This window comes from Astyanax mexicanus, chromosome 2, assembly GCF_023375975.1.
Source record: "Astyanax mexicanus isolate ESR-SI-001 chromosome 2, AstMex3_surface, whole genome shotgun sequence".
Lineage (NCBI taxonomy): Eukaryota > Metazoa > Chordata > Actinopteri > Characiformes > Acestrorhamphidae > Astyanax > Astyanax mexicanus.
Genome location: NC_064409.1, coordinates 61,400,815 through 61,418,761, shown reverse-complemented (window position 1 = coordinate 61,418,761; position 17,947 = coordinate 61,400,815). Strand labels below are relative to the sequence as shown.

General features: G+C 50.0%; 1 long non-coding RNA gene across 2 annotated transcripts; it reads left to right on the top strand.

The window, feature by feature from the left end:
- Positions 1 to 1,761: 1,761 nt before the first annotated feature.
- On the top strand, positions 1,762 to 17,597 carry LOC125799032 (uncharacterized). Of its 2 annotated transcripts, none has more exons than XR_007437850.1 (3): positions 1,762 to 2,032; positions 8,143 to 8,218; positions 17,490 to 17,597. It is a non-coding gene; the product is annotated as an uncharacterized LOC125799032 (long non-coding RNA). The 2 variants fall into 2 exon arrangements; XR_007437849.1 differs by lacking the exon at positions 17,490 to 17,597 and adding an exon at positions 9,502 to 9,611.
- The last annotated feature ends 350 nt before the right edge of the window (positions 17,598 to 17,947 follow it).

Below are 17,947 nucleotides of genomic sequence, written 5' to 3'. Positions count from 1 at the left end.
CTAAGTGGTTGGTAGGTCACTACTAAGCAGTTGCTAGGTGGTTGCTAAGGTGTTGCTATGGTATCCAGGGTGGTTGCTATGGTGTTTCTAAGTGGTTGCTAGGTGATGTATATGCATAAATTTGATTAAATGGTGTTTGCACGTTGCTACGCAACGTGCAAATACATCAATCAGCTATGCACGCTAGGTTGCTCTGGCCGTTCGGGGGTGTCCAAACTTTTGACCCGTGGCTCCATTACACACAGTACTGGGGGGCCGGGGTGTCCAAACTTTTGACCCGTGGCTCCATTACACACAGTACTGGGGGGCCGGGGTGTCCAAACTTTTGACCTAACGCTGATTTATCCCATAGCTGCTCCATTACACACAGTACTGGAGTTCTAGCTACCTGTCCTTCGATCTAGCTGCCGTCCTCCGATTGGCCCCATTCATTCCAATGGGGCCACTTCGTACGACATTCGTACGAAATCCGTACGTCGTAACTTTTCGTAACGCATATTTTCGGAAAGAGCTCAATAAGTTCTACAGGTCCTCAATTGGTTTCATCTTAGTATTTCAAAAATTGCGACGTCCACGGGCGTGCAAAGTTCTGCCCATTCATTTTCAATGGGCAAAAAAACGCGTACTTACGAAGTTTTTACGAAAAACGTAAGTCCGATCGGAAAGCTGTATACAAGCCCACCATTCCCGATATGGACGCACGTTTTCTCTTTTGAACGAAGTCGATATTTCGAAAACTGCGGCACTAGTTAACCGGACAAAAAACAGGTGGAATAATAATAATAACTAGATTGCAGTTCCTACAGAAACTGCGAGTGTGATTGCAGCGCTGGCTGGTATCTGCTAAGGTGTTGCTAGGTGGTTGCTAAGGTGTTGCTAGGTGGTTGCTAAGGTGTTGCTATGGTATCCGGGGTGGTTGCTAAGATGTTGCTAGGTGGTTGCTAGGTGGTTGCTAAGGTATTGCTAGGCGGTTGCTAAGGTGTTGCTATGGTATCCGGGATGGTTGCTAAGGTGTTGCTAGGTGGTTGCTAGGGTGTTGCTAGGCAGTTGCTAAGGTGTTGCTATGGTATCCAGGGTGGTTGCTAAGGTGTTGCTAGGTGGTTGCTAGGTGGTTGCTAGGCGGTTGCTAAGGTGTTGCTATGGTATCCGGGGTGGTTGCTAAGGTGTTGCTAAGTGGTTGCTAGGTGGTTGCTAAGGTGTTGCTAGGCGGTTGCTAAGGTGTTGCTATGGTATCCAGGGTGGTTGCTAAGGTGTTGCTAGGTGGTTGCTAGGCAGTTGCTAAGGTGTTGCTATGGTATCCGGGGTGGTTGCTAAGGTGTTGCTAGGTGGTTGCTAGGTGGTTGCTAGGGTGTTGCTAGGCGGTTGCTAAGGTGTTGCTATGGTATCTGGGGTGGTTGCTAAGGTGTTGCTAAGTGGTTGCTAGGTGGTTGCTAAGGTGTTGCTAGGCGGTTGCTAAGGTGTTGCTATGGTATCCGGGGTGGTTGCTAAGGTGTTGCTAGGTGGTTGCTAGGTGGTTGCTAGAGTGTTGCTAGGCGGTTGCTAAGGTGTTGCTATGGTATCCGGGGTGGTTGCCAAGGTGTTGCTAGGTGGTTGCTAGGTGGTTGCTAGGGTGTTGCTAGGCGGTTGCTAAGGTGTTGCTATGGTATCCGGGGTGGTTGCTAAGGTGTTGCTAGGTGGTTGCTAGGTTGTTGCTAGGGTGTTGCTAGGCGGTTGCTAAGGTGTTGCTATGGTATCCGGGGTGGTTGCTAAGGTGTTGCTAGGTGGTTGCTAGGTGGTTGCTAAGGTGTTACTAGGCGGTTGCTAAGGTGTTGCTATGGTATCCGGGGTGGTTGCTAAGGTGTTGCTAGGTGGTTGCTAGGTGGTTGCTAGGTGTTGCTAGGCGGTTGCTAAGGTGTTGCTATGGTATCCGGGGTGGTTGCTAAGGTGTTGCTAGGTGGTTGCTAAGGTGTTGCTAGGCGGTTGCTAAGGTGTTGCTATGGTATCTGTGGTGGTTGCTAAGGTGTTGCTAGGTGGTTGCTAGGCGGTTGCTAAGGTGTTGCTAGGCGGTTGCTAAGGTGTTGCTATGGTATCCGGGGAGGTTGCTAAGGTGTTGCTAGGTGGTTGCTAGGTGGTTGCTAGGGTGTTGCTAGGCGGTTGCTAAGGTGTTGCTATGGTATCCGGGGTGGTTGCTAAGGTGTTGCTAGGTGGTTGCTAGGGTGTTGCTAGGCGGTTGCTAAGGTGTTGCTATGGTATCCGGGGTGGTTGCCAAGGTGTTGCTAGGTGGTTGCTAGGTGGTTGCTAGGGTGTTGCTAGGCGGTTGCTAAGGTGTTGCTATGGTATCCGGGGTGGTTGCTAAGGTGTTGCTAGGTGGTTGCTAGGTGGTTGCTAGGGTGTTGCTAGGCGGTTGCTAAGGTGTTGCTATGGTATCCGGGGTGGTTGCTAAGGTGTTGCTAGGTGGTTGCTAGGTGGTTGCTAGGGTGTTGCTAGGCGGTTGCTAAGGTGTTGCTATGGTATCCGGGGTGGTTGCTAAGGTGTTGCTAGGTGGTTGCTAGGTGGTTGCTAGGGTGTTGCTAGGCGGTTGCTAAGGTGTTGCTATGGTATCCGGGGTGGTTGCTAAGGTGTTGCTAGGTGGTTGCTAGGTGGTTGCTAGGGTGTTGCTAGGCGGTTGCTAAGGTGTTGCTATGGTATCCGTGGTGGTTGCTAAGGTGTTGCTAGGTGGTTGCTAGGTGGTTGCTAAGGTGTTGCTAGGCGGTTGCTAAGGTGTTGCTATGGTATCCGTGGTGGTTGCTAAGGTGTTGCTAGGTGGTTGCTAGGTGGTTGCTAGGGTGTTGCTAGGGGGTTGCTAAGGTGTTGCTATGGTATCTGGGGTGGTTGCTAAGGTGTTGCTAGATGGTTGCTAGGTGGTTGCTATGGTGTTGCTAGGCGGTTGCTAAGGTGTTGCTATGGTATCCGGGGTGGTTGCTATGGTGTTTCTAGGTGGTTGCTAGGTGATGTATATGCATAAATTTGATTAAATGGTGCAACGTGCAAATACATCAATCAGCTATGCACGCTAGGTTGCTCTGGCCGTTCGGGGGTGTCCAAACTTTTGACCCGTGGCTCCATTACACACAGTACTGGGGGGCCGGGGTGTCCAAACTTTTGACCCGTGGCTCCATTACACACAGTACTGGGGGGCCGGGGTGTCCAAACTTTTGACCTAATGCTGTTTTATCCCATAGCTGCTCCATTACACACAGTACTGGAGTTCTAGCTACCTGTCCTTCGATCTAGCTGCCGTCCTCCGATTGGCCCCATTCATTCCAATGGGGCCACTTCGTACGACATTCGTACGAAATCCGTACGTCGTAACTTTTCGTAACGCATATTTTCGGAAAGAGCTCAATAAGTTCTACAGGTCCTCAATTGGTTTCATCTTCGTATTTCAAAAATTGCGACGTCCACGGGCGTGCAAAGTTCTGCCCATTCATTTTCAATGGGCAAAAAAACGCGTACTTACGAAGTTTTTACGAAAAACGTAAGTCCGATCGGAAAGCTGTATACAAGCCCACCATTCCCGATATGGACGAACGTTTTCTCTTTTGAACGAAGTCGATATTTCGAAAACTGCGGCACTAGTTAACCGGACAAAAAACAGGTGGAACTAGATTGCAGTTCCTGCAGAAACTGCGAGTGTGATTGCAGTGCTGGCTGGTATCTGCTAAGGTGTTGCTAGGTGGTTGCTAAGGTGTTGCTAGGTGGTTGCTAAGGTGTTGCTATGGTATCCGGGGTGGTTGCTAAGATGTTGCTAGGTGGTTGCTAGGTGGTTGCTAAGGTATTGCTAGGCGGTTGCTAAGGTGTTGCTATGGTATCCGGGGTGGTTGCTAAGGTGTTGCTAGGTGGTTGCTAGGTGGTTGCTAGGCGGTTGCTAAGGTGTTGCTATGGTATCCGGGGTGGTTGCTAAGGTGTTGCTAGGTGGTTGCTAGGTGGTTGCTAGGTGGTTGCTAAGGTGTTGCTATGGTATCCGGGGTGGTTGCTAAGGTGTTGCTAAGTGGTTGCTAGGTGGTTGCTATGGTGTTGCTAGGCGGTTGCTAAGGTGTTGCTATGGTATCCAGGGTGGTTGCTAAGGTGTTGCTAGGTGGTTGCTAGGGTGTTGCTAGGCGGTTGCTAAGGTGTTGCTATGGTATCCGGGGTGGTTGCTAAGGTGTTGCTAGGTGGTTGCTAGGGTGTTGCTCGGCGGTTGCTAAGGTGTTGCTATGGTATCCGGGGTGGTTGCTAAGGTGTTGCTAAGTGGTTGCTAGGTGGTTGCTAAGGTGTTGCTAGGCGGTTGCTAAGGTGTTGCTATGGTATCCGGGGTGGTTGCGAACGTGTTGCTAGGTGGTTGCTAGGTGGTTGCTAGGCGGTTGCTATGGTATCCGGGGAGGTTGCTAAGGTGTTGCTAGGTGGTTGCTAGGGTGTTGCTAGGCGGTTGCTAAGGTGTTGCTATGGTATCCGGGGTGGTTGCTAAGGTGTTGCTAGGTGGTTGCTAGGTGGTTGCTAGGGTGTTGCTAGGCGGTTGCTAAGGTGTTGCTATGGTATCCGGGGTGGTTGCTAAGGTGTTGCTAGGTGGTTGCTAGGTGGTTGCTAGGGTGTTGCTAGGCGGTTGCTAAGGTGTTGCTATGGTATCCGGGGTGGTTGCTAAGGTGTTGCTAGGTGGTTGCTAGGTGGTTGCTATGGTGTTGCTAGGCGGTTGCTAAGGTGTTGCTATGGTATCCAGGGTGGTTGCTATGGTGTTGCTAAGTGGTTGGTAGGTCACTACTAAGCAGTTGCTAGGTGGTTGCTAAGGTGTTGCTATGGTATCCGGGGTGGTTGCTATGGTGTTTCTAGGTGGTTGCTAGGTGATGTATATGCATAAATTTGATTAAATGGTGTTTGCACGTTGCTACGCAACGTGCAAATACATCAATCAGCTATGCACGCTAGGTTGCTCTGGCCGTTCGGGGGTGTCCAAACTTTTGACCCGTGGCTCCATTACACACAGTACTGGGGGGCCGGGGTGTCCAAACTTTTGACCCATGGCTCCATTACACACAGTACTGGGGGGGGGCCGGGGTGTCCAAACTTTTGACCTAACGCTGATTTATCCCATAGCTGCTCCATACACTCACAGTACTGGAGTTCTAGCTACCTGCCCTTCGATCTAGCTGCCGTCCTCCGATTGGCCCCATTCATTCCAATGGGGCCACTTCGTACGACATTCGTACGAAATCCGTACGTCGTAACTTTTCGTAACGCATATTTTCGGAAAGAGCTCAATAAGTTCTACAGGTCCTCAATTGGTTTCATCTTCGTATTTCAAAAATTGCGACGTCCACGGGCGTGCAAAGTTCTGCCCATTCATTTTCAATGGTCAAAAAAACGCGTACTTACGAAGTTTTTACGAAAAACGTAAGTCCGATCGGAAAGCTGTATACAAGCCCACCATTCCCGATATGGACGCACGTTTTCTCTTTTGAACGAAGTCGATATTTCGAAAACTGCGGCACTAGTTAACCGGACAAAAAACAGGTGGAATAATAATAATAATAATAATAACTAGATTGCAGTTCCTACAGAAACTGCGAGTGTGATTGCAGTGCTGGCTGGTATCTGCTATGGTGTTGCTAAGGTGTTGCTATGGTATCCGGGGTGGTTGCTAAGGTGTTGCTAGGTGGTTGCTAGGGTGTTGCTAGGCGGTTGCTAAGGTGTTGCTATGGTATCCGGGGTGGTTGCTAAGGTGTTGCTAGGTGGTTGCTAGGTGGTTGCTAAGGTGTTGCTAGGCGGTTGCTAAGGTGTTGCTATGGTATCCGGGGTGGTTGCTAAGGTGTTGCTAGGTGGTTGCTAGGTGGTTGCTAGGGTGTTGCTAGGCGGTTGCTAAGGTGTTGCTAGGTGGTTGCTAGGGTGTTGCTAGGTGGTTGCTAAGGTGTTGCTATGGTATCCGGGGTAGTTGCTAAGCTGTTGCTAGGTGGTTGCTAGGTGGTTGCTAAGGTGTTGCTAGGCGGTTGCTAAGGTGTTGCTATGGTATCCGGGGTGGTTGCTAAGGTGTTGCTAGGTGGTTGCTAGGTGGTTGCTAAGGTGTTGCTAGGTGGTTGCTAGGTGGTTGCTAAGGTGTTGCTAGCCGGTTGCTAAGGTGTTGCTATGGTATCCGGGGTGGTTGCTAAGGTGTTGCTAGGTGGTTGCTAGGGTGTTGCTAGGCGGTTGCTAAGGTGTTGCTATGGTATCTGGGGTGGTTGCTAAGGTGTTGCTAGGTGGTTGCTAGGTGGTTGCTAGGGTGTTGCTAGGCGGTTGCTAAGGTGTTGCTATGGTATCCGGGGTGGTTGCTAGGTGGTTGCTAGGTGGTTGCTAGGGTGTTGCTAGGCGGTTGCTAAGGTGTTGCTATGGTATCCGTGGTGGTTGCTAAGGTGTTGCTAAGTGGTTGCTAGGTGGTTGCTAAGGTGTTGCTAGGCGGTTGCTAAGGTGTTGCTATGGTATCCGGGGTGGTTGCTAAGGTGTTGCTAGGTGGTTGCTAGGTGGTTGCTAGAGTGTTGCTAGGCGGTTGCTAAGGTGTTGCTATGGTATCCAGGGTGGTTGCTAAGGTGTTGCTAGGTGGTTGCTAGGTGGTTGCTAGGGTGTTGCTAGGCGGTTGCTAAGGTGTTGCTACGGTATCCGGGGTGGTTGCTAAGGTGTTGCTAGGTGGTTGCTAGGTGGTTGCTAGGGTGTTGCTAGGCGGTTGCTAAGGTGTTGCTATGGTATCCAGGGTGGTTGCTAAGGTGTTGCTAGGTGGTTGCTAGGTTGTTGCTAGGGTGTTGCTAGGCGGTTGCTAAGGTGTTGCTATGGTATCCGGGGTGGTTGCTAAGGTGTTGCTAGGTGGTTGCTAGGTGGTTGCTAAGGTGTTGCTAGGCGGTTGCTAAGGTGTTGCTATGGTATCCGGGGTGGTTGCTAAGGTGTTGCTAGGTGGTTGCTAGGTGGTTGCTAGGTGGTTGCTAGGCGGTTGCTAAGGTGTTGCTATGGTATCCGGGGTGGTTGCTAAGGTGTTGCTAAGTGGTTGCTATGCGGTTGCTAAGGTGTTGCTAGGCGGTTGCTAAGGTGTTGCTATGGTATCCGGGGAGGTTGCTAAGGTGTTGCTAGGTGGTTGCTAGGTGGTTGCTAAGGTGTTGCTAGGCGGTTGCTAAGGTGTTGCTATGGTATCTGTGGTGGTTGCTATGGTGTTTCTAGGTGGTTGCTAGGTGATTTATATGCATAAATTAGATTAAATGGTGTTTGCACGTTGCTACGCAACGTGCAAATACATCAATTAGCTATGCACGCTAGGTTGCTCTGGCCGTTCGGGGGTGTCCAAACTTTTGACCCGTGGCTCCATTACACACAGTACTGGGGGGCCGGGGTGTCCAAACTTTTGACCCATGGCTCCATTACACACAGTACTGGGGGGCCGGGGTGTCCAAACTTTTGACCTAATGCTGTTTTATCCCATAGCTGCTCCATACACTCACAGTACTGGAGTTCTAGCTACCTGTCCTTCGATCTAGCTGCCGTCCTCCGATTGGTCCCATTCATTCCAATGGGGCCACTTCGTACGACATTCGTACGAAATCCGTACGTCGTAACTTTTCGTAACGCATATTTTCGGAAAGAGCTCAATAAGTTCTACAGGTCCTCAATTGGTTTCATCTTCGTATTTCAAAAATTGCGACGTCCACGGGCGTGCAAAGTTCTGCCCATTCATTGTCAATGGGCAAAAAAACGCGTACTTACGAAGTTTTTACGAAAAACGTAAGTCCGATCGGAAAGCTGTATACAAGCCCACCATTCCCGATATAGACGCACGTTTTCTCTTTTGAACGAAGTCGATATTTCGAAAACTGCGGCACTAGTTAACCGGACAAAAAACAGGTGGAATAATAATAATAATAATAATAATAATAATAACTAGATTGCAGTTCCTACAGAAACTGCGAGTGTGATTGCAGTGCTGGCTGGTATCTACTATGGTGTTGCTAAGGTGTTGCTAAGTGGTTGCTAAGGTGTGGCTATGGTATCCGGGGTGGTCGCTAAGGTGTTGCTAAGTGGTTGCTAGGCGGTTGCTAAGGTGTTGCTAGGCGGTTGCTAAGGTGTTGCTATGGTATCCGGGGTGGTTGCTAAGGTGTTGCTAGGTGGTTGCTAAGGTGTTGCTAGGCGGTTGCTAAGGTGTTGCTATGGTATCCGGGGTGGTTGCTAAGGTGTTGCTAGGTGGTTGCTACGGTGTTGCTAGGCGGTTGCTAAGGTGTTGCTATGGTATCCAGGGTGGTTGTTAAGGTGTTGCTAGGAGGTTGCTAGGTGGTTGCTAGGTGGTTGCTAAGGTGTTGCTAGGCGGTTGCTAAGGTGTTGCTATGGTATCCGGGGTGGTTGCTAAGGTGTTGCTAGGTGGTTGCTAAGGTGTTGCTAGGTGGTTGCTAAGGTGTTGCTATGGTATCCGGGGTGGTTGCTAAGGTGTTGCTAGGTGGTTGCTAGGTGGTTGCTAAGGTGTTGCTAGGCTGTTGCTAAGGTGTTGCTAGGCGGTTGCTAAGGTGTTGCTATGGTATTTGGGGTGGTTGCTAAGGTGTTGCTAGGTGGTTGCTAGGTGGTTGCTAAGGTGTTGCTAGGCGGTTGCTAAGGTGTTGCTATGGTATCCGGGGTGGTTGCTAAGGTGTTGCTAGGTGGTTGCTAGGTGGTTGCTAGGGTGTTGCTAGGCGGTTGCTAAGGTGTTGCTATGGTATCCGGGGTGGTTGCTAAGGTGTTGCTAGGTGGTTGCTAGGTGGTTGCTAGGGTGTTGCTAGGCGGTTGCTAAGGTGTTGCTATGGTATCCGGGGTGGTTGCTAAGGTGTTGCTAGGTGGTTGCTAGGGTGTTGCTAGGCGGTTGCTAAGGTGTTGCTATGGTATCCGGGGTGGTTGCTAAGGTGTTGCTAGGTGGTTGCTAGGTGGTTGCTAGGGTGTTGCTAGGCGGTTGCTAAGGTGTTGCTATGGTATCCGGGGTGGTTGCTAAGGTGTTGCTAGGTGGTTGCTAGGGTGTTGCTAGGCGGTTGCTAAGGTGTTGCTATGGTATCCGGGGTGGTTGCTAAGGTGTTGCTAGGTGGTTGCTAGGTGGTTGCTAGGGTGTTGCTAGGCGGTTGCTAAGGTGTTGCTATGGTATCCGGGGTGGTTGCTAAGGTGTTGCTAGGTGGTTGCTAGGGTGTTGCTAGGCGGTTGCTAAGGTGTTGCTATGGTATCCGGGGTGGTTGCTAAGGTGTTGCTAGGTGGTTGCTAGGGTGTTGCTAGGCGGTTGCTAAGGTGTTGCTATGGTATCCGGGGTGGTTGCTAAGGTGTTGCTAGGTGGTTGCTAGGTGGTTGCTAGGGTGTTGCTAGGCGGTTGCTAAGGTGTTGCTATGGTATCCGGGGTGGTTGCTAAGGTGTTGCTAGGTGGTTGCTAGGTGGTTGCTAAGGTGTTGCTAGCCGGTTGCTAAGGTGTTGCTATGGTATCTGGGGTGGTTGCTAAGGTGTTGCTAGATGGTTGCTAGGTGCTTGCTATGGTGTTGCTAGGCGGTTGCTAAGGTGTTGCTATGGTATCCAGGGTGGTTGCTAAGGTGTTGCTAGGTGGTTGCTAGGTGGTTGCTAGGGTGTTGCTAGGCGGTTGCTAAGGTGTTGCTATGGTATCCGGGGTGGTTGCTATGGTGTTTCTAGGTGGTTGCTAGGTGATGTATATGCATAAATTTGATTAAATGGTGTTTGCACGTTGCTACGCAACGTGCAAATACATCAATCAGCTATGCACGCTAGGTTGCTCTGGCCGTTCGGGGGTGTCCAAACTTTTGACCCGTGGCTCCATTACACACAGTACTGGGGGGGCCGGGGTGTCCAAACTTTTGACCCGTGGCTCCATTACACACAGTACTGGGGGGCCGGGGTGTCCAAACTTTTGACCTAACGCTGTTTTATCCCATAGCTGCTCCATTACACACAGTACTGGAGTTCTAGCTACCTGTCCTTCGATCTAGCTGCCGTCCTCCGATTGGCCCCATTCATTCCAATGGGGCCACTTCGTACGACAATCGTACGAAATCCGTACGACGTAACTTTTGGTAACGCATATTTTCGGAAAGAGCTCAATAAGTTCTACAGGTCCTCAATTGGTTTCATCTTCGTATTTCAAAAATTGCGACGTCCACGGGCGTGCAAAGTTCTGCCCATTCATTTTCAATGGGCAAAAAAACGCGTACTTACGAAGTTTTTACGAAAAACGTAAGTCCGATCGGAAAGCTGTATACAAGCCCACCATTCCCGATATGGACGCACGTTTTCTCTTTTGAACGAAGTCGATATTTCGAAAACTGCGGCACTAGTTAACCGGACAAAAAACAGGTGGAATAATAATAATAAGAAGAAGAAGAAGAATAAGACTTAAGAAGAACAATACTGTGATTGCATTACTGCAATCACACTAATAATAAGAAGAAGAAGAAGAAGAAGAATAAGACTTAAGAAGATCAATACTGTGATTGCATTACTGCAATCACACTAATAACTAGATTGCAGTTCCTGCAGAAACTGCGAGTGTGATTGCAGTGCTGGCTGGTATCTGCTATGGTGTTGCTAAGGTGTTGCTATGGTATCCGGGGTGGTTGCTAAGGTGTTGCTAGGTGGTTGCTAGGTGGTTGCTAGGGTGTTGCTAGGCGGTTGCTAAGGTGTTGCTATGGTATCTTGGGTGGTTGCTAAGGTGTTGCTAGGTGGTTGCTAAGGTGTTGCTATGGTATCCGGGGTGGTTGCTAAGGTGTTGCTAGGTGGTTGCTAGGGTGTTGCTAGGCGGTTGCTAAGGTGTTGCTATGGTATCCGGGGTGGTTGCTAAGGTGTTGCTAGGTGGTTGCTAGGGTGTTGCTAGGCGGTTGCTAAGGTGTTGCTATGGTATCCGGGGTGGTTGCTAAGGTGTTGCTAAGTGGTTGCTAGGTGGTTGCTAAGGTGTTGCTAGGCGGTTGCTAAGGTGTTGCTATGGTATCCGGGGTGGTTGCTAAGGTGTTGCTAGGTGGTTGCTAGGTGGTTGCTAGAGTGTTGCTAGGCGGTTGCTAAGGTGTTGCTATGGTATCCGGGGTGGTTGCTAAGGTGTTGCTAGGTGGTTGCTAGGTGGTTGCTAGGGTGTTGCTAGGCGGTTGCTAAGGTGTTGCTATGGTATCCGGGGTGGTTGCTAAGGTGTTGCTAGGTGGTTGCTAGGGTGTTGCTAGGCGGTTGCTAAGGTGTTGCTATGGTATCCGGGGTGGTTGCTAAGGTGTTGCTAGGTGGTTGCTAGGTGGTTGCTAGGGTGTTGCTAGGCGGTTGCTAAGGTGTTGCTATGGTATCCGGGGTGGTTGCTAAGGTGTTGCTAGGTGGTTGCTAGGTGGTTGCTAGGGTGTTGCTAGGCGGTTGCTAAGGTGTTGCTATGGTATCCAGGGTGGTTGCTAAGGTGTTGCTAGGTGGTTGCTAGGTGGTTGCTACGGTGTTGCTAGGCGGTTGCTAAGGTGTTGCTATGGTATCCGGGGTGGTTGCTAAGGTGTTGCTAGGCGGTTGCTAAGGTGTTGCTATGGTATCCGGGGTGGTTGCTAAGGTGTTGCTAGGTGGTTGCTAGGTGGTTGCTAGGGTGTTGCTAGGCGGTTGCTAAGGTGTTGCTATGGTATCCGGGGTGGTTGCTAAGGTGTTGCTAGGTGGTTGCTAGGTGATTTATATGCATAAATTTGATTAAATGGTGTTTGCACGTTGCTACGCAACGTGCAAATACATCAATCAGCTATGCACGCTAGGTTGCTCTGGCCGTTCGGGGGTGTCCAAACTTTTGACCCGTGGCTCCATTACACACAGTACTGGGGGGCCGGGGTGTCCAAACTTTTGACCCGTGGCTCCATTACACACAGTACTGGGGGGCCGGGGTGTCCAAACTTTTGACCTAATGCTGTTTTATCCCATAGCTGCTCCATTACACACAGTACTGGAGTTCTAGCTACCTGTCCTTCGATCTAGCTGCCGTCCTCCGATTGGCCCCATTCATTCCAATGGGGCCACTTCGTACGACAATCGTACGAAATTCGTACGACGTAACTTTTCGTAACGCATATTTTCAGAAAGAGCTCAATAAGTTCTACAGGTCCTCAATTGGTTTCATCTTCGTATTTCAAAAATTGCGACGTCCACGGGCGTGCAAAGTTCTGCCCATTCATTTTCAATGGGCAAAAAAACGCGTACTTACGAAGTTTTTACGAAAAACGTAAGTCCGATCGGAAAGCTGTATACAAGCCCACCATTCCCGATATGGACGCACGTTTTCTCTTTTGAACGAAGTCGATATTTCGAAAACTGCGGCACTAGTTAACCGGACAAAAAACAGGTGGAATAATAATAATAATAATAATAATAACTAGATTGCAGTTCCTGCAGAAACTGCGAGTGTGATTGCAGTGCTGGCTGGTATCTGCTGTGGTGTTGCTAAGGTGTTGCTAAGTGGTTGCTAAGGTGTGGCTATGGTATCCGGGGTGGTTGCTAAGGTGTTGCTAAGTGGTTGCTAGGTGGTTGCTAAGGTGTTGCTAGGCGGTTGCTAAGGTGTTGCTATGGTATCTGGGGTGGTTGCTAAGGTGTTGCTAGGTGGTTGCTAAGGTGTTGCTAGGCGGTTGCTAAGGTGTTGCTATGGTATCCGGGGTGGTTGCTAAGGTGTTGCTAGCTGGTTGCTAGGTGGTTGCTAAGGTGTTGCTAGGCGGTTGCTAAGGTGTTGCTATGGTATCCGGGGTGGTTGCTAAGGTGTTGCTAGGTGGTTGCTAGGTGGTTGCTAAGTTGTTGCTAGGCGGTTGCTAAGGTGTTGCTATGGTATCCGGGGTGGTTGCTAAGGTGTTGCTAGGTGGTTGCTAGGGTGTTGCTAGGCGGTTGCTAAGGTGTTGCTATGGTATCCGGGGTGGTTGCTAAGGTGTTGCTAGGTGGTTGCTAGGTGGTTGCTAGGGTGTTGCTAGGCGGTTGCTAAGGTGTTGCTATGGTATCCGGGGTGGTTGCTAAGGTGTTGCTAGGTGGTTGCTAGGTGGTTGCTAGGGTGTTGCTAGGCGGTTGCTAAGGTGTTGCTATGGTATCCAGGGTGGTTGCTAAGGTGTTGCTAGGTGGTTGCTAGGGTGTTGCTAGGCGGTTGCTAAGGTGTTGCTATGGTATCCGGGGTGGTTGCTAAGGTGTTGCTAGGTGGTTGCTAGGTGGTTGCTAGGGTGTTGCTAGGCGGTTGCTAAGGTGTTGCTATGGTATCCGGGGTGGTTGCTAAGGTGTTGCTAGGTGGTTGCTAGGTGGTTGCTAGGGTGTTGCTAGGCGGTTGCTAAGGTGTTGCTATGGTATCCGGGGTGGTTGCTAAGGTGTTGCTAGGTGGTTGCTAGGTGGTTGCTAGGGTGTTGCTAGGCGGTTGCTAAGGTGTTGCTATGGTATCCGGGGTGGTTGCTAAGGTGTTGCTAGGTGGTTGCTAGGGTGTTGCTAGGCGGTTGCTAAGGTGTTGCTATGGTATCCGGGGTGGTTGCTAAGGTGTTGCTAGGTGGTTGCTAGGTGGTTGCTAGGGTGTTGCTAGGCGGTTGCTAAGGTGTTGCTATGGTATCCGGGGTGGTTGCTAAGGTGTTGCTAGGTGGTTGCTAGGTGGTTGCTAGGGTGTTGCTAGGCGGTTGCTAAGGTGTTGCTATGGTATCTGGGGTGGTTGCTATGGTGTTTCTAGGTGGTTGCTAGGTGATGTATATGCATAAATTTGATTAAATGGTGTTTGCACGTTGCTACGCAACGTGCAAATACATCAATCAGCTATGCACGCTAGGTTGCTCTGGCCGTTCGGGGGTGTCCAAACTTTTGACCCGTGGCTCCATTACACACAGTACTGGGGGGCCGGGGTGTCCAAACTTTTGACCCGTGGCTCCATTACACACAGTACTGGGGGGCCGGGGTGTCCAAACTTTTGACCTAATGCTGTTTTATCCCATAGCTGCTCCATACACTCACAGTACTGGAGTTCTAGCTACCTGTCCTTCGATCTAGCTGCCGTCCTCCGATTGGCCCCATTCATTCCAATGGGGCCACTTCGTACGACATTCGTACGAAATCCGTACGTCGTAACTTTTCGTAACGCATATTTTCGGAAAGAGCTCAATAAGTTCTACAGGTCCTCAATTGGTTTCATCTTAGTATTTCAAAAATTGCGACGTCCACGGACGTGCAAAGTTCTGCCCATTCATTTTCTATGGGCAAAAAAACGCGTACTTACGAAGTTTTTACGAAAAACGTAAGTCCGATCGGAAAGCTGTATACAAGCCCACCATTCCCGATATGGACGCACGTTTTCTCTTTTGAACGAAGTCGATATTTCGAAAACTGCGGCACTAGTTAACCGGACAAAAAACAGGTGGAATAATAATAATAATAATAATAATAAGAAGAATAAGACTTAAGAAGAACAATACTGTGATTGCATTACTGCAATCACACTAATAATAATAATAATAATAATAATAAGAATAAGACTTAAGAAGAACAGTACTGTGATTGCATACTGCAATCACACTAACTAGATTGCAGTTCCTACAGAAACTGCGAGTGTGATTGCAGTGCTGGCTGGTATCTGCTATGGTGTTGCTAAGGTGTTGCTATGGTATCCGGGGTGGTTGCTAAGGTGTTGCTAGGTGGTTGCTAGGTGGTTTCTAGGGTGTTGCTAGGCGGTTGCTAAGGTGTTGCTATGGTATCCGGGGTGGTTGCTAAGGTGTTGCTAGGTGGTTGCTAGGTGGTTGCTAGGCGGTTGCTAAGGTGTTGCTATGGTATCCGGGGTGGTTGCTAAGGTGTTGCTAGGTGGTTGCTAGGTGGTTGCTAGGGTGTTGCTAGGCGGTTGCTAAGGTGTTGCTATGGTATCCGGGGTGGTTGCTAAGGTGTTGCTAGGTGGTTGCTAGGTGGTTGCTAAGGTGTTGCTAGGCGGTTGCTAAGGTGTTGCTATGGTATGCGGGGTGGTTGCTAAGGTGTTGCTAGGTGGTTGCTAGGTGGTTGCTAAGGTGTTGCTAGGCGGTTGCTAAGGTGTTGCTATGGTATCTGGGGTGGTTGCTAAGGTGTTGCTAGGTGGTTGCTAGGGTGTTGCTAGGCGGTTGCTAAGGTGTTGCTATGGTATCCGGGGTGGTTGCTAAGGTGTTGCTAGGTGGTTGCTAGGTGGTTGCTAAGGTGTTGCTAGGCGGTTGCTAAGGTGTTGCTATGGTATCCGGGGTGGTTGCTAAGGTGTTGCTAGGTGGTTGCTAGGGTGTTGCTAGGTGGTTGCTAAGGTGTTGCTATGGTATCCGGGGTGGTTGCTAAGGTGTTGCTAGGTGGTTGCTAGGTGGTTGCTAAGGTGTTGCTAGGCGGTTGCTAAGGTGTTGCTATGGTATCCGGGGTGGTTGCTAAGGTGTTGCTAGGTGGTTGCTAGGTGGTTGCTAAGGTGTTGCTAGGTGGTTGCTAAGGTGTTGCTATGGTATCTTGGGTGGTTGCTAAGGTGTTGCTAGGTGGTTGCTAGGTGGTTGCTAAGGTGTTGCTATGGTATCCGGGATGGTTGCTAAGGTGTTGCTAGGTGGTTGCTAGGTGGTTGCTAGGGTGTTGCTAGGCGGTTGCTAAGGTGTTGCTATGGTATCCGGTGTGGTTGCTAAGGTGTTGCTAGGCGGTTGCTAAGGTGTTGCTATGGTATCCGGGGTAGTTGCTATGGTGTTGCTAAGTGGTTGGTAGGTCACTCCTTAGCAGTTGCTAGGTGGTTGCTAAGGTGTTGCTATGGTATCTGTGGTGGTTGCTATGGTGTTTCTAGGTGGTTGCTAGGTGATTTATATGCATAAATTAGATTAAATGGTGTTTGCACGTTGCTACGCAACGTGCAAATACATCAATCAGCTATGCACGGTAGGTTGCTCTGGCCGTTCGGGGGTGTCCAAACTTTTGACCCGTGGCTCCATTACACACAGTACTGGGGGGCCGGGGTGTCCAAACTTTTGACCCGTGGCTCCATTACACACAGTACTGGGGGGCCGGGGTGTCCAAACTTTTGACCTAATGCTGTTTTATCCCATAGCTGCTCCATACACTCACAGTACTGGAGTTCTAGCTACCTGTCCTTCGATCTAGCTGCCGTCCTCCGATTGGCCCCATTCATTCCAATGGGGCCACTTCGTACGACATTCGTACGAAATCCGTACGTCGTAACTTTTCGTAACGCATATTTTCGGAAAGAGCTCAATAAGTTCTACAGGTCCTCAATTGGTTTCATCTTAGTATTTCAAAAATTGCGACGTCCACGGGCGTGCAAAGTTCTGCCAATTCATTTTCAATGGTCAAAAAAACGCGTACTTACGAAGTTTTTACGAAAAACGTAAGTCCGATCGGAAAGCTGTATACAAGCCCACCATTCCCGATATGGACGCACGTTTTCTCTTTTGAACGAAGTCGATATTTCGAAAACTGCGGCACTAGTTAACCGGACAAAAAACAGGTGGAACTAGATTGCAGTTCCTACAGAAACTGCGAGTGTGATTGCAGTGCTGGCTGGTATCTGCTGTGGTGTTGCTAAGGTGTTGCTAAGTGGTTGCTAAGGTGTGTCTATGGTATCCGGGGTGGTTGCTAAGGTGTTGCTAAGTGGTTGCTAGGTGGTTGCTAAGGTGTTGCTAGGCGGTTGCTAAGGTGTTGCTATGGTATCTGGGGTGGTTGCTAAGGTGTTGCTAGGTGGTTGCTAAGGTGTTGCTAGGCGGTTGCTAAGGTGTTGCTATGGTATCCGGGGTGGTTGCTAAGGTGTTGCTAGCTGGTTGCTAGGTGGTTGCTAAGGTGTTGCTAGGCGGTTGCTAAGGTGTTGCTATGGTATCCGGGGTGGTTGCTAAGGTGTTGCTAGGTGGTTGCTAGGTGGTTGCTAAGTTGTTGCTAGGCGGTTGCTAAGGTGTTGCTATGGTATCCGGGGTGGTTGCTAAGGTGTTGCTAGGTGGTTGCTAGGGTGTTGCTAGGCGGTTGCTAAGGTGTTGCTATGGTATCCGGGGTGGTTGCTAAGGTGTTGCTAGGTGGTTGCTAGGTGGTTGCTAGGGTGTTGCTAGGTGGTTGCTAAGGTGTTGCTATGGTATCCGGGGTGGTTGCTAAGGTGTTGCTAGGTGGTTGCTAGGTGGTTGCTAGGGTGTTGCTAGGCGGTTGCTAAGGTGTTGCTATGGTATCCAGGGTGGTTGCTAAGGTGTTGCTAGGTGGTTGCTAGGGTGTTGCTAGGCGGTTGCTAAGGTGTTGCTATGGTATCCGGGGTGGTTGCTAAGGTGTTGCTAGGTGGTTGCTAGGTGGTTGCTAGGGTGTTGCTAGGCGGTTGCTAAGGTGTTGCTATGGTATCCGGGGTGGTTGCTAAGGTGTTGCTAGGTGGTTGCTAGGTGGTTGCTAGGGTGTTGCTAGGCGGTTGCTAAGGTGTTGCTATGGTATCCGGGGTGGTTGCTAAGGTGTTGCTAGGTGGTTGCTAGGGTGTTGCTAGGCGGTTGCTAAGGTGTTGCTATGGTATCCGGGGTGGTTGCTAAGGTGTTGCTAGGTGGTTGCTAGGGTGTTGCTAGGCGGTTGCTAAGGTGTTGCTATGGTATCCAGGGTGGTTGCTAAGGTGTTGCTAGGTGGTTGCTAGGTGGTTGCTAGGGTGTTGCTAGGCGGTTGCTAAGGTGTTGCTATGGTATCCGGGGTGGTTGCTAAGGTGTTGCTAGGTGGTTGCTAGGTGGTTGCTAGGGTGTTGCTAGGCGGTTGCTAAGGTGTTGCTATGGTATCTGGGGTGGTTGCTAAGGTGTTGCTAGATGGTTGCTAGGTGGTTGCTATGGTGTTGCTAGGCGGTTGCTAAGGTGTTGCTATGGTATCCAGGGTGGTTGCTATGGTGTTTCTAGGTGGTTGCTAGGTGATGTATATGCATAAATTTGATTAAATGGTGTTTGCACGTTGCTACGCAACGTGCAAATACATCAATCAGCTATGCACGCTAGGTTGCTCTGGCCGTTCGGGGGTGTCCAAACTTTTGACCCGTGGCTCCATTACACACAGT